At 50.9% G+C, this 13,213-nt stretch overlaps 1 long non-coding RNA gene across 1 annotated transcript; it reads right to left on the bottom strand.

Annotated features, from left to right (window-relative positions):
* Nucleotides 1-598: 598 nt before the first annotated feature.
* Nucleotides 599-8,641, bottom strand: LOC116568153. Its single transcript, XR_004276522.1, has 3 exons — nt 8,437-8,641; nt 3,687-3,765; nt 599-3,495 (listed from the first exon to the last, which is right to left on the bottom strand). It is a non-coding gene; the product is annotated as an uncharacterized LOC116568153 (long non-coding RNA).
* Between the last annotated feature and the right edge of the window lie 4,572 nt (nt 8,642-13,213).

The following is a 13,213-nucleotide window of genomic DNA, read 5'->3' as shown; positions in this document are numbered from 1 at the left end:
GCCAGCGGCCAGCCCTGGGAAGCTAGAGGAAAAGGATAAGCCTTACATTCTCTCTACTCAAGGCCTCACAGCCTGTGAGCTTTGGGTCTTCTGGGTCACACAAGGGGAGAAGAATTGGAGGAGGGGTTGTGGGGGGATGTGAGGCGGAGAGACTGTGAGGGAGACACGGAGGCTGAGATTCTCCCATGGGGTGGGCAGAGCCGGGCCCCGTTCTGATAAGGGGTCCCTGTGGCTTGTCTCGGGTTTTTCTTGTCATTCATCTCTTTTTTTTGGCCTAGCCGCTCCTCAGCAGGTTGGAGGCGCTGGTGAATGGCTCAGAGAGCACCGGGCATCTGAAACAAATTAGGTCTCCCTTACAGCCACCCAGAGGCGGGTGATGGATGGAGGCCTGCGTTCACAGCAAAGCTAATTGGCAACACACAGAGACATCCAAGAAAGTATATTATTTTGCCAGACTTCGAAGTCATTGGGTTTTTTTTTTTTTTATTATAGAACATTATACAGCCAGAGATAAAAAGCACAATGAAAGTTTTAAATCTAATAAAAGCATTTGACTGTGGAGTAAAAATAACATACACAGAGAAGTTTGATTTGGATTCAGGTTTTATTAATGTTCTTTCACTGCAAAATGTTTCCAATTAAAAAACAATTCCAAGAGCGCCACATTAATAAGCTGCTTGTCTTTTCGGAAGGGCTGGAGGTTTTGAAATGCAATGGTGGACAGATAATCAGACGTACATACACAGTGCCACTGGGAATAGATTTCTAAATCAGGGCTTGCGGAGCTCATCCCTCGATAGAAGGGGAAAACCTCGTGGCTGAGCTTGGAGAAAAAGTACCTGGAGTTTTTGCAGTATCACCCGATCCAAGGACCCCCAACTCATCCACAAACCTGGTTACTCTATCACCAGCTGGGATCAGCAGAGGCTGGAGTAAGCCGGCCTTCCCTCTACCCATTTATAAAACAATGCTGTTGGGTTCAGTGGTCATTCAGGAATTTTGGATTCCTCCTTATTGATGGTTCCCAAAGATTTCTTGATCCTTGTTTTAGGAAATGTTAACTAAATACGAGACTGATTAGCAACAAGGAGAGCAGACCACAGTTGGAACGCGTCAAACCAGGGGCTGGTGCTTGTGCCTAGTCGTGTGTAAAGGATCGACTAGTAACTTGACTGACTCCAACTGGAAGTTTGTGAAATAACCAGCCATCGTCCTAATATGCGGGGATGACAGATTATTTTTAAAGGGTGGTTTTCAAAGGTACTTTGTGTTTGCAAAGTGAGTGGTGAATTAATCAGTTCCCTGACTAATTCTCAGCAAGTCGTTTTTAGAGTAATTGGTCATTTTCAATAAAAGCTCTTGCTTAACTGTATCCAACTCTTCTGTTCTCTTCCCCCACACAACTGGAGCTGTAACGCTAGGGAGGAAATGGAATTCCAGCCCTGTGCTTTCTGAGGTGACTGAAGAGTGGCCCGGAGGCCTGGCCTCTTCGGGTCAGTTTGGGCAAGTTAATCTCTCTTTAGGAGGCCTTTCACACACTGATTCGTCCCATGGGCCCAGAAAGGCTGGTCACAAGCCTATGGATAAGCACCTCCTTCCCCAAAGGCCAGAAGCAGGGTCTTTGTTCTGGGAGGGTGTCAGAGAGCGTTGGGCTCAGGTTCCCCGCTGGTGGGTTTGGAAGCTGAATGCAGTCCTCGGCCACATCCCCAAACTCCTGCAAGCTGTCTCTCCCATTTAGCCTCGCAGCTCAGGCCCTGATGGAGAGCTCCCCAGAGTGGGCAAAGACAGCCCTGAAAAGCCACAGAGCCCCCTCAGTCAAGGCAGATCTTCTCAGCCAGGTTTCCAGAGCTTTCACTCCCAAGAGGCCCTGCACAGCCAGCTCAGCACCAGCTGAAAAGCCCTTCTTGGGTCAGCTTCCCAAACGGAAGAGAGGAAGGGAATGAGCTCATTTTTCTTTGCAGTGGCCCCGATCCTACTCTAACTTGCCCTTCGTCACCTTCTGCATCTCACGCTGACTTCCGGGGTCCTGGGGGAAGGGCACAGTCCGCCAGCTTCAGGTCCCGGGCCTGGTTTCCCGAGGAGGGTCAGCCCACCTCTCCGTCCGACCGCATGACCCCATGACCTGTCCCATGCCCTCGTCTTGGCCCTGCACCTCAGCACCTTGGAAGGCTGGCTGGGTCTGGCGGTGACCACTGCCCCGGGGCTCTCTCTTCTCCACCTTCCCAGGGCCTGGCCGGCCTTTGAGTAAACAGATAGCCCAGCGAGGTATGTGATCAATTAGCTTTGCTGAAAATACAATCATTTTGTTATTCCAAGCTGATGAGAAGGCCTCTTCGGCCTGCTCTCCCAGCCTCCACATGCCAATCAGCCCGTGTCACCGATATAATTTTCCACATAAACACAACCTTTGTGCAACATCTACTCTTGTAAATAGATGTAATTCCCAAACCAAATAACGCACTTGGAGGGGAAATGATATTATGCATGCAAAAAGAAAAGCCAGCGATTTTTACACTTTCCAGGCAACAAAAGATTACCCTTAATTGCGAGGGGGGGGCGGCGAGGCAGGGCGAGGGAGGCGGCTGCTGCTGGGAAGCAGGGAGGCCAGCTTCCAGGCGGGGTTTTTTTCCTCCCTCTGCACATGTGTGAGAGCGGACCACCAGGAACTGCTTAACCCGGGATTTGTCCTGTTTAGGCAACGGGGAGGACGCGGTGGTTGCTGTGGATGTCTTCAAGGAAACGGCAAAGTTCCTTAATTATAAGGTTTGCTCTCCCTTGCCAGGAGAGACCCCCTCCCAACCTGAGACTGTACACATCCCGTGGCAGAGTTGTCCCCCCAAATTCCTGGACACAAATGGCCTCGGTGGGCTGCGCAGTGTGAGTTCTTCTGAAATGCACTGCTGTGCCTTTCTCAATGTTCTGCTCACTTAAGTGGATCCCGAAATTAGACCTTAAAAGCAGCGGAAGTCCCCCAACAGCCGGGGGGAGAACGCCACAGAACCCACTGTGTAATCCTGGCCAGGTTCTGGGCACCGGCTGCCTCCCGGGCTCTCCGAACGCCACGGAAATAAGAGCCTGGGCAACCCCTCCTGTGCCTCTGGTCTCCCAAACTCCCCTTGAGGTCATAGTGGGTCCCTCAGGGGTCCCAGGCCAACTGCAGGCACACGAGTGCTCCAAAGGGAGGGAGTGGTGCTGGGAAGGAGCTGCGGGCTGGCTGAGCCGTCCTGGCACAGTGCTGGGGGTCCCCGGGTCAGCATGCGGCACAGCCAGCCCCGTTTGGGGTCAGGCAGTGCGGCACCGGCCGGAGTCAGATGGCACCACAGCGAGCCCCAGGGCTTTTCTCCCATTTTCCTGGACAGCGACAGTTACAGAAGATGTAGATTCTGACAAGGATTATTTCGGTCTCTTGCAAAGATGCTTCTATCAGCAGGTGAGTGATGACTTCTTGGCCTTAGGAAGGGCTCGATGCTTTCATATAATGCTCCCGGGTCTTTACTGCATCCAAGTTTGAAACAGTGAGTGAGGAGGTAGAGAGCATGGTGGATTGTCCACAGGCTCCCTTCCAGGTTCTGACTCCAGGCCTGGCCCGGGGGCCCATAGCACTTCAGCTACAAAAGATTTTTCTTTCTGACCCCCGCCCCCGCCCCTCCCCCCCTGCCCACGAAACTCGGCCTAAGAACACTTACCCCCCAGCTTCCATCCGTCCCGGGCTCCTGAAGGCCATCTGAAACTCATTAGCTGCTTGAAATGATTGTCATGGGAGCCCTTGATGGGGAACAAGAAAGGGAGAGGGATACTTTTAAAGGACAGCAATCGGGACCCAAATGCTGGCAGATGTTTGGAAACCTGGTGGTTGAGGAGGGGCCTCCAGGAGGCGTGGGGGCTAACTCCTCGGCCTGACCCTGGGCCCCGGGCCCCCCACCTCCCCACGCCTTTGTCTGCCCGCAGCTCTGGAGCCCAGGCAGCACAAACCAGACACTTTCAGGTCTCATTCCCCCCAAGGAGGAAAGCTGGGCGGCCCTGGGACAGGCTAACTGCCTGATTCGGGGGATGGCTGTGGGAGCTACTCGATTCTTTGCCCGCTACAGCTTAATTCCTGTACTTTGAAACCGAAGTGACTTTCTATTTGCAATAACGAAATCCTAAAATAAGCCAAGTGTAGGAATTAGGAGAACAGACGATGTTAAAAACCACGGAGCCTAGAATCTTAGGATGATAGAATTTTCAATACAGAACCTGGAATAAAACTATCTTTGTGTTGTAAGATCCTGGCAACCAAAAATATCAGAATTATAGATTATTAGAATTCTTGAAAAAATGATTTATAGAATCACAGGAAAGCCTTAGGGTCTTAGTAGCATAGAACGTTAGAATTATGGACTTTCAGAACTAAGAAATCAGAATTCTAGAATTGTACAACATTAGAAATGTAGAAAAATTTATAGAAAACCAGAATTGTGGTCTCTTAGAATCACAGAACTCGAGAATGGTGGAATGTTAGAATATTAAATTAAGGAAACGTTGGATGATACAATCTTAGAATCACACAATATTAGCATCATGGAGCGGTAGAATTAAGGAATCATAGACTTCTATAATCATAGCAGTTTATAATTACAGGCTCATTGGATTATAGACTCTTAGAATCACAAAACATTTGAATCAAAGAGTGTCTGTTTTGTTAGAGAAGTATAGGATCTATGAATTATAGAATTTGGGAATTATAGGCTTTTAGATACAACCTTGAAGAATTTCAGAGGCAGAAAGGGATTTAGAGGTCATTTGGCCCTACTCTTGGCCCAGTCCAAATCTTTACCTAACCCTACACACCACACACACACACACACACACCCCTTGACACAGCCCCTTGACATCCCCGTGTTTATGTCCAGACAACACAGTCTGATTTGATCATTCCGTACATTTCCTAGAGCCTAGAATCTCCTTTTCTGCCTCTCTCTCTCTCATCATTATAAATTCCTACCACCCTTTGCTTTTTGAGGGACCGTTCTGTTTTTCTTTCTGCAAACCATGCAGAGTCTTAACTCCCCATTCTGGTGCCTTGCCGGACAAGACTATTAGAACGAATAGGTATTTGTGAAACGAAGATTTGGCCCATTTGAGGCATAGGAAGGGGACAGGGCAGGCCTGTGTGTCTGGCATGTGTGTCTATGGCCTCTCTCTCAGAAACAGCAGCAAACAGGTCCAGATTTGAACCCAAGCTGCGTTTTTCCTCTGGAAGGACAAGTAGTCGAGGCAGGGACTGGGCAGCCTGGCCTATCGGGTGAGAGGAGATTGGAAACTATACACCATTTCATGCTTATTTATTTTATGATCCTCCCGGGCTGGGGTTTACACAATCCGGACAACATGTGGATTAGATAATTGGCTGGGAATTACCAGCCTCTGATGGTTATCACACTTGGGGTGGGGGGGATAGAAAGCCGCTTGAGGAGGATGGCTCAGTGATGAGTTGATGATGTTATCATGTCCTCGTTGGGGTTCGGAGAGATGCGGAGGCTCTTCCCCAGCCGTAAATCCCGGGGCCGGGGCGTGGGGAGACAGTATACACAGAGCAAGGGGGCGGATGGTAACACTGAAGATTCTGTTACAACGTGGAGGAATAAACAAAAAAGCCAAACAGCCAGCTTCAGAGTCACCCTCTTCCTTTGGAAAACGTTCGTTTCCTAGTGAGTTCCTCACAAAACTCTGTAAAAGGACTAGCCAGAGATCAACAGCTTAAATATAAAACCTCCTACTTTTTAAAGACAGAGTCTATGCAGTGGTCACTTAAATGTGAGGCTTCCTTCTTCAAAAGATCTTTTCTCTGGCTCAGCTTATACTCAGAATCTCCCAGTCTGGTGTTCACCCACAGCTCCCTGGAACTCCTTAGGGAGGGAGTTGCTGAAGTTAGAAAGGCTAAGAGATCTTGCAATTTGCCCCGTAGACCAAACTTTGTAAATAACCTCTTTCACCAATTTCAAGTCTTTCCTTAAAAGCCAATTTAGTTTAGAAGCTGCAGAGCTCCCCAAAACCAAATCGTAGCACCCGGCTAGTTCTAGGAACACCATTTCGATGGAGCGGAGATTTTTCCAAAAATGAAACGCCTGCCTGAGTGGCAGAGTGTGGTCCACCCCAGGTGCTTGGCCCAGCCCTGCCCGTGATGCTGTGTGCCTCTAGGCAAGTAGACCTCCTCTCTGGGCCACAGCAGGCCCACCTACAGATAGGAAGTTGGATTAAATAATCTAAACGTGGGAGTAAAAATATTAGAAACAGGAAAAAACAATTTGGCTCTGTTTCCTTTTTGTGAGTTGAATTTCAAATTCGTCAGGCCAGTGTTTCTATTTATTTTTGAAGTAGTTCAACCAAGAATTGCTGTTTTCATGGCTCTAGGTTTTGATTTCAGATGCTAAACAACAAAACCACGACCCCAAACTTCCTCAACTACTGACTGAAGCTTTTATACACATTTTCAATGGTGCGGCATATTGGATTAACACAAAACGACAAACGCCGTTGCCTTCTCGGTACTGAAAGAAACAGTGGAAAGGAGCTAATGGGATGGCAAAACCGGGTGTCACGGGTCCCACTGTGTGACTCTTTGTGTCCCCACTTGTCACCTAGGGAGGGGAGGGAAGCAGGGACAAATCTAGATCTTGTCTTCCTTCCTGGTCCAAAGCACAGTCCAAGTTTCAGAGGCCCCAGCCCTGATTCTAAGCAAGACTGTTGACTGTGTGACGCTCTGTGATACCGGCCACCCCTCTGGGGCCACCCCTGCTGATCCCAGTGATGGGAGGGGTGGGGCTGAGGGAAATGGAGAGCCTTTACAAAGGGGACAATGGCAAGTCTCCAATTTGTGGCCAAGTCCCTTTCACTGGGAGTCTGAAAGGCCAAGGAGGGGGTGGGCAGGGTGAATGGGGCCCGAGGGGATGAGGACTCTCTTGCCATGGCCCCATTGAAAGTCCATGGACCGGTCAGCGATGAAAGGAAGTGAGTTAAAGAGGCAAGTGAGGGGGCTGTGCTGGGGGCGCAGTGAGCCCCTAACTCCCACTAGGGACGGGACTGATAGCCGGCCAGGAAGGGCTGCCCCACAAGGCTGAGGGGGACAGGCGGCTGGGAGGTTTGTAAGGTCCTCAGTTGGGCTTTCTCCTTCCTTGATGGGAAGCCCGAGTTTTAACCTATGACACTACTGCACATGTTGTCATGGTGGATGGGGTGGGGTTCGTGGCTGGAACATTTGAGATGGAATTTCTGGAAAGCCCAGTATTGGCGATAAGGTTGATGGGGGCTGGGGGTGGGTTGGTAGGGGCCCCGTTTAACCGCAGGCTCTAGCCCGGTTTATTTAGCTGAAGTATCCTGTCAGGATAGCCCCCAGCCAACTCCCTCGGTCCCACAGCTGGTCACTACAGACAAACAGCCAGTCCGTTTCTCCAGCAATGGGTCCATGTAGACAAACAATAGGTCAGTCCAACCAAAACAGTCAGTTCAGCTATAAAAATGGTGGTGGCGGCAGCGGGAGTGGCAGAAAAGCAGCAACGATATCAGTTCAGTTTTTAACAAGTAGCCGTGTGACCTCCTTAGTCATTATATAAGGAAACAACCCGCAGCTCATGAATGTGACTGCCCGCTCTGCATGAGCGCTGAGCGGTGCGTGATTCCATAGCTCTGGAGGTAGACACATCGAGGAATAGGCCTTTGGTCCAGGCCAGCAACCTTGTGACCGGAATTTCTCACTGCCCTCCCCTCACAGAGGCCCAGCCAGACACTCTCTAGCAGGGGGAATATTCCAGACCCTTTGAGAAGTCTGCGAGAGGGGATTTAGACGCTTCACAGGTATTTCTCTGTGAGCCCCCTATCTTCCTAATGGCCCCGTTCTTTAAAACAAAATTCTTAAAACAATTAAGTTCTTTAAAACAAAATTCAAACAAAACAAAAACCTCTCAGTTTGTCAACAACATTTCTCAGTTAACTGGCGAGGTAGAGAAAGGGGCATACTAACTTGCCCTTTTAGGGGAAGGAAAGAAAGAAAGGAGGAAGGGTCAAAGGAAGCTTGAGGAAGAAGACAGAAGGAGGAAGCAAGAAGGCAGGAACGGTGGAAATAACAAATCTACTTCGCCCTCGTAGAGCGCTTTATGGTAGAACTTATCAGAATGTATTTTGTGTTCATTAATCCATAACTACTTTCATTAGTATCAAATACTTGTGCCCATTTTAAAGATGGGGAAACTGAGGCCCAGAACAGCAAAGTAAGTCTGCTCAGGTTCCCATAGTAAGTTGCCGATGGAGCTGGGATAGAGGCAGGGCTCCTGCTCTTGACTCTCGCTGGGAAGCTCCAATTATAACATTATTACGACTGGTAGGGAGTGGGGCTTGGGAATCATGCAGTCTCATTGTAGGGGTGAGGAACGGAAACTCAGACTTGCCCAGAGTCCTTACCGAGAGAGCATAGTACTTTACGAGATTCCCCTTCCTTCTCTGAGCTGAACGTTCCCTCAGGGGCAGAAAGTTCTTCCTTGTGTCTGCCCAGACTCTCTCTTGCTGCAGCGCCAGCTTGGATGCTCCTCCTGGTGGCTGGTCTCTGGAGGAGAGTGTGCCAGTTTTGCGGAGCCTAAGAGTGGGTTGGAAACCCCTCTTCCCCAGAGGTAGCGGGAGGGTCTGGATGGCGGAGGAGGGCCCAGAGGGCCGGCTCTGTGTTTGGTGAATAAACATGGGAGTCAGGTTTCTGGCCCGTCACTCTCTAGCCTTTCAGCGAGTGAGGGCCCAGGGGCGGCACATGAAGAGGCCGGGGCCTGCGGGGGCTGGGGCCTGGGCAGGGCCCGCTTGGGGCAACCGGCAGAGTCGGCCTTTGCAGGCCACGGAACTTCACACCTTTGAAAGGCTCCAGAGAGGCACGCAGAGAAAATAAACTGTTCCTCCCATCCGTGGCAGGCCGGCCATCCTTAGGGGCTCCCCGTCATGCACACGGAAACCCTGTAAAAGGGCCCAGTGTTTCCTTTTCCACTCCCCGAAAGGATGCGTGCTGAGCCCTGGGAGGACGGCGGGGGTGGGCGACAGGGCTCTCTCCTGGCCAGCGATGTCTGCTTCCAGCCCCGTGCCTGCTGGAAGAAGCCGCCTCTGCTCTCTGAGCATCGCCTTGCACATCTGGAAAACAGGAGGAAAAATACCTCCCTTTGAGATTGACTTTGTGTGTGTCTGATGGGGAAATAAGGCGTGTATGTGAACGTACCTAGCACCCAGTAGACGCTTCATCAATGCGTCCTTCCTTCTCTTCCTATCCCTGTAACCTAAAGCAAGTCTGAGCTCCTCTCACAGCCTCCATTCCCTCCTCTTTAAAGTGGGGTTCCCGACTCCCAGACTCCATGAGGCAGAGGGTTAGCGCACTGCCTGGCTCCCAGGGGCTCTCCCGCAGTGGTTTCTTTCTTCCCCTTCACCCTCCCCTCTGGGTCTCAGGGGACACTGCTTTGTCAACGGGAACGGCAGTGCCCTTGTTGGTGGAGAATGCTATGAGAATGAGTGTGATGCCAGCACCTTGGTGGGCGTCACCGTGCCGTGGAACTCTAGGAGGGGTTAGGTCTCAATACCCTGTAGAAGAAAGCAGAGTATAAGGATCAGAGAGCCCAGGGGGTACTAAAACCAATCTCACACTTGGGCCTGGGCTTATCGAGTGGAATGGTTCAGGCAGGATTGCTGGGGGGTTGGGTAGAAAGGGAAGTCCTTATTGTCTCTTGACACCAAGGGGGGCTTCCTGGAGGAGTGCTCTGTGCAAAGCTCTGGAGCTTAGTCTTTTTACCCAGGTCTAGTTTGTTGCAAATGCCTGAGGCCCAGACTACTGCTGGCTCCCAGCAAGTTGGGAGATAGCCCCAGAAGTGCCTCTTTTCCCCACCTAGGCTTTTCAGAGCTGGGAGGAGATAGACCTAGGACCAAGAAGTGGACAAATGTAAGAGCAGATCCCAGTGTGGGCTCCAGCAAGAGAGCCGGCTGTGTCCAGGGGAAGCAAGCTCCCTGTCATGGTGGGGTCCTGCAGCAGCCGGGAGGCCCTGGGACGGTACAGAAGGGGGACTGTGGCACGGGGTGAGAGGTGGGACTATCTGAGACAGGCTTTGGAGTCAGGCACACCTGGACTTCAGTTCCGGCTTTACAGTTCACCCCTGTGTGACCTTGGGTTAGTCTCCTAAACTTTGTAAAATCCCAGTTTCCTCATATGTAAATAGGCAGTTAATTCCTACTTCAAAGAGTTGTTTTGGAGAGTAAATAAGACAGTGCATGTAAAGCACTTAGCACAGTCAGAAACTTGTGGGTTCCCCTGGCCCAGCTAAGAGGCTAAGATCAGACAGGCTGAGGTTTGTAGGGGTTTTAAGATCCTATACTTTGAGGATTCTGAAAGTATAAGAGATTGAACATTTACATAATGTTTCCCCTGTGTCAAATACTTTCTTAGGGGCTTTACAAGTACTCACTTTTTTCTTTTTAAGATTATTATTTATTTGAGAGGAAGAAAGAGACAGAGAGAGAGAGCACACATGAGTGTGGGCGAGGGAATGAGCGGGCAGGAGAGAGAGAAGCAGGCTCCCTCCCAAGCAAAGAGCCCAAGGAGTCTGACACGGGGCTTGATCCCAGGACCTTGAGATCATGACCTGAGCCAAAGTCAGACTCTTAACCAACTGAGCCACCCAGGCACCCCTCACTTGCTTAATCTTCGTAAGAACCCTCTGCGACAGGTACTGTCATCACCCACAATCTATAGATGAAGGAACGTGAAGAGAGGGAAAGGTAAGTGGCCTGGCCACAGTCACAGCTGAGGAAGTGGGTGAGCGGAGGCTAGACTCAGGTCCCACAGTCTGTGCACCTGAGATTCTAAGACCACAAGATTCTAAAGCCACTCCATGTTCCCAGAAACCCAGAGAATTCACTATTATGTAGACTTCTTTAATAATAATAAATGTTCAGGATGAGAAGGTTCTAGAGAAGGAGTGGGCAAACTTCCTCTGTAAAGGGCCAGTCACTATCTTAGACTTGGCAGCCGTAAGGTCTCTATCAAGGCTACCCATCCCTGCTGTTGTAGCCAGTCACTAAATGAATGGGAGCGGCTGTGTTTCAGTAAAAGTTTATTCTCCAAAACAAGTGGCAGGTGGATTTGGCCCAAGGGCTGTAATTTACGGACTACTGTTCTCCAGACATAGAGCACGCATCTTCTGCTCAGCCCAGCGCCCCCGTGAGGGCTCCCTTCCTGGCCGATTGTTGGGAGAGTCTCGCTCTGCCCTGCTTTGGAGAGGCCGAGGGGCCTGGGATGGCCAGGGTGGCTCCCCGGGGCGGGGGTGCCTCCGACTGTGCCTCTCTCTTTCGGTCCTGGAGAGGCTGTTGAAAAGGCTCCTCTCTCCAGCAGGGGAGCCTCATTACTCACGGGCTGGGAAACAATGTTAATTTCCCCCAAGCGGGAAGCAGCTGCACTTATGAGCAGGGCTCATTTTGCTGCATGAATATTTATGGCATGTCCCCTAATTAAGCCCAGAAATAAAATTTACCCTGTGCACAGGGGCCATGGAAGACTGGAAGGCCGTGTCGGGAACCAGCCTCTTATGCCTGTGAAGGAGGGTTGTCAACGAAACATTTGTGTCCAGAGCCACTTGGCCTGGGCCAGTGTCCACAGGAGGGTGGGGTGGGGGTTTCCCGGAAAGGGCAAGCACCCTTGGTCTGTCCACATGCTGGTGGAGGGGACTACTCCGGCCACCTCGCTGAGCCTGGCTGGGTCACTATTTTCTCAGACCTGCATGGGGTGACACAAAGGTGCCTCGAGGCCAGGGCCCTAACAATATTGGTTTTTTTGGTCAGAATGACTCAAGTATTTCTTGACTGGGCTTCAGAAGTCACTCTAGCAGTAACAGCTCAGGGAGGCAGGCCCCAGCTGGGGCTAGCTAGGTCTGAGCTCCTCGTCTGACACTGGTTCTCTAGGACCTGGGCTGGCCCACCAGTTCCCCCAGACTCAGGTCCTCCTCTCAGTGAAGGAGGAGATCCCGGGGGTCACAGCATCCTGAGACCTTGGGAAGTGACAGAAGAGAAGGCATTGTGGGTAATGGTTCCCACCATAGTGCTGCAGTTTTCTTTACCTCTAGGTCCTCCTTCTCTCATACCTGGCAGCAGAGGAGAGGGGGCTCTGCCCGGCCTTGAGTAACCTTGAGGGTTTCCGGAAACCATGAATCTTAGCTTTCCCTTGAGGGGTCCTGTCTCCAGAGAGCTGCTTAGGCCTCGCATCCTCTTCCGAGGAGCCAATAAAGCAAGCAAATACCATAAAGTTTCTCACACCAGACTGAGCTCTGATGAATGGTTGGAGTCAGACCAGAGTCCAGAAGCCAGAGTTTCAGAATACAATCATCAGGTTGACCAGGAACTCTCCCCCGTTCCTTTCCAGAATGCAGCTTGTCTTTGATTTCTCCCTTCTGTCACCTTCTCAGTGATTTTCCTCTTACAGTTTTTCATAGCACCCAAGAGATCCCATCGTGTGCCTCTGCCTCCCCTTCTAGGCCACTGGTGAACACTGGGATAGGGAGGGTGCTTTCCTAAGGTGGGAGCAGGTGTGTAATTGTCCCAGGGCCTTGACAGTTGGCACGCCTTGTCAATTCCAAAGTTACAAGATGTGGAAGCGGAGGAGATGACAGGGGGCTAGGGGGTCGGTCAAGGCTAGTACCCTCCACCTCCCACATGAGGATCCCAGGGACTTGGGGCTCTCACTCTCCACCTTCACATCCTGAGCTCCAATCTGGTTACTATCGCTTAGACCCTGAGAGGCCTCCTTTTTTACACCTTCTGACACCAGATGCAGAGGCTGCCTCCCCAGATGGGAGGATCCCAGGTCAGATCTGGGCAGGTAAGGTGGCAATGACACGGACTAAGGTTGGGATGACTAGACCCAGGTTCTTGGCTCAGCTGAACCAGATCCTAGTCACATACTGAGCCTTGATCCCCACACTGCTGAACCCTGACTCCACCACAGATTGTTGTCTCAGCTTGTAATGCACAGGTCATAAGAAAGTAGGAGGAAAGCACACAGTTTCCTCCAAAGCCACATGGCAACCACAGAAATCACTTAGCGCCATTCACGTCGAGGACATGCACCATCTTCACGAAGCCAGGATGTCGTGCTCTTACTGGTTCAGAGATTTGAAGCAGAACACATCAACGGAGGCGTGACTTCGGGAAAGATCACTTTACTTCCCTG

This window comes from Mustela erminea, chromosome 10, assembly GCF_009829155.1.
Source record: "Mustela erminea isolate mMusErm1 chromosome 10, mMusErm1.Pri, whole genome shotgun sequence".
NCBI lineage: Eukaryota > Metazoa > Chordata > Mammalia > Carnivora > Mustelidae > Mustela > Mustela erminea.
This window is presented reverse-complemented; position numbering and strand designations above follow the sequence as displayed.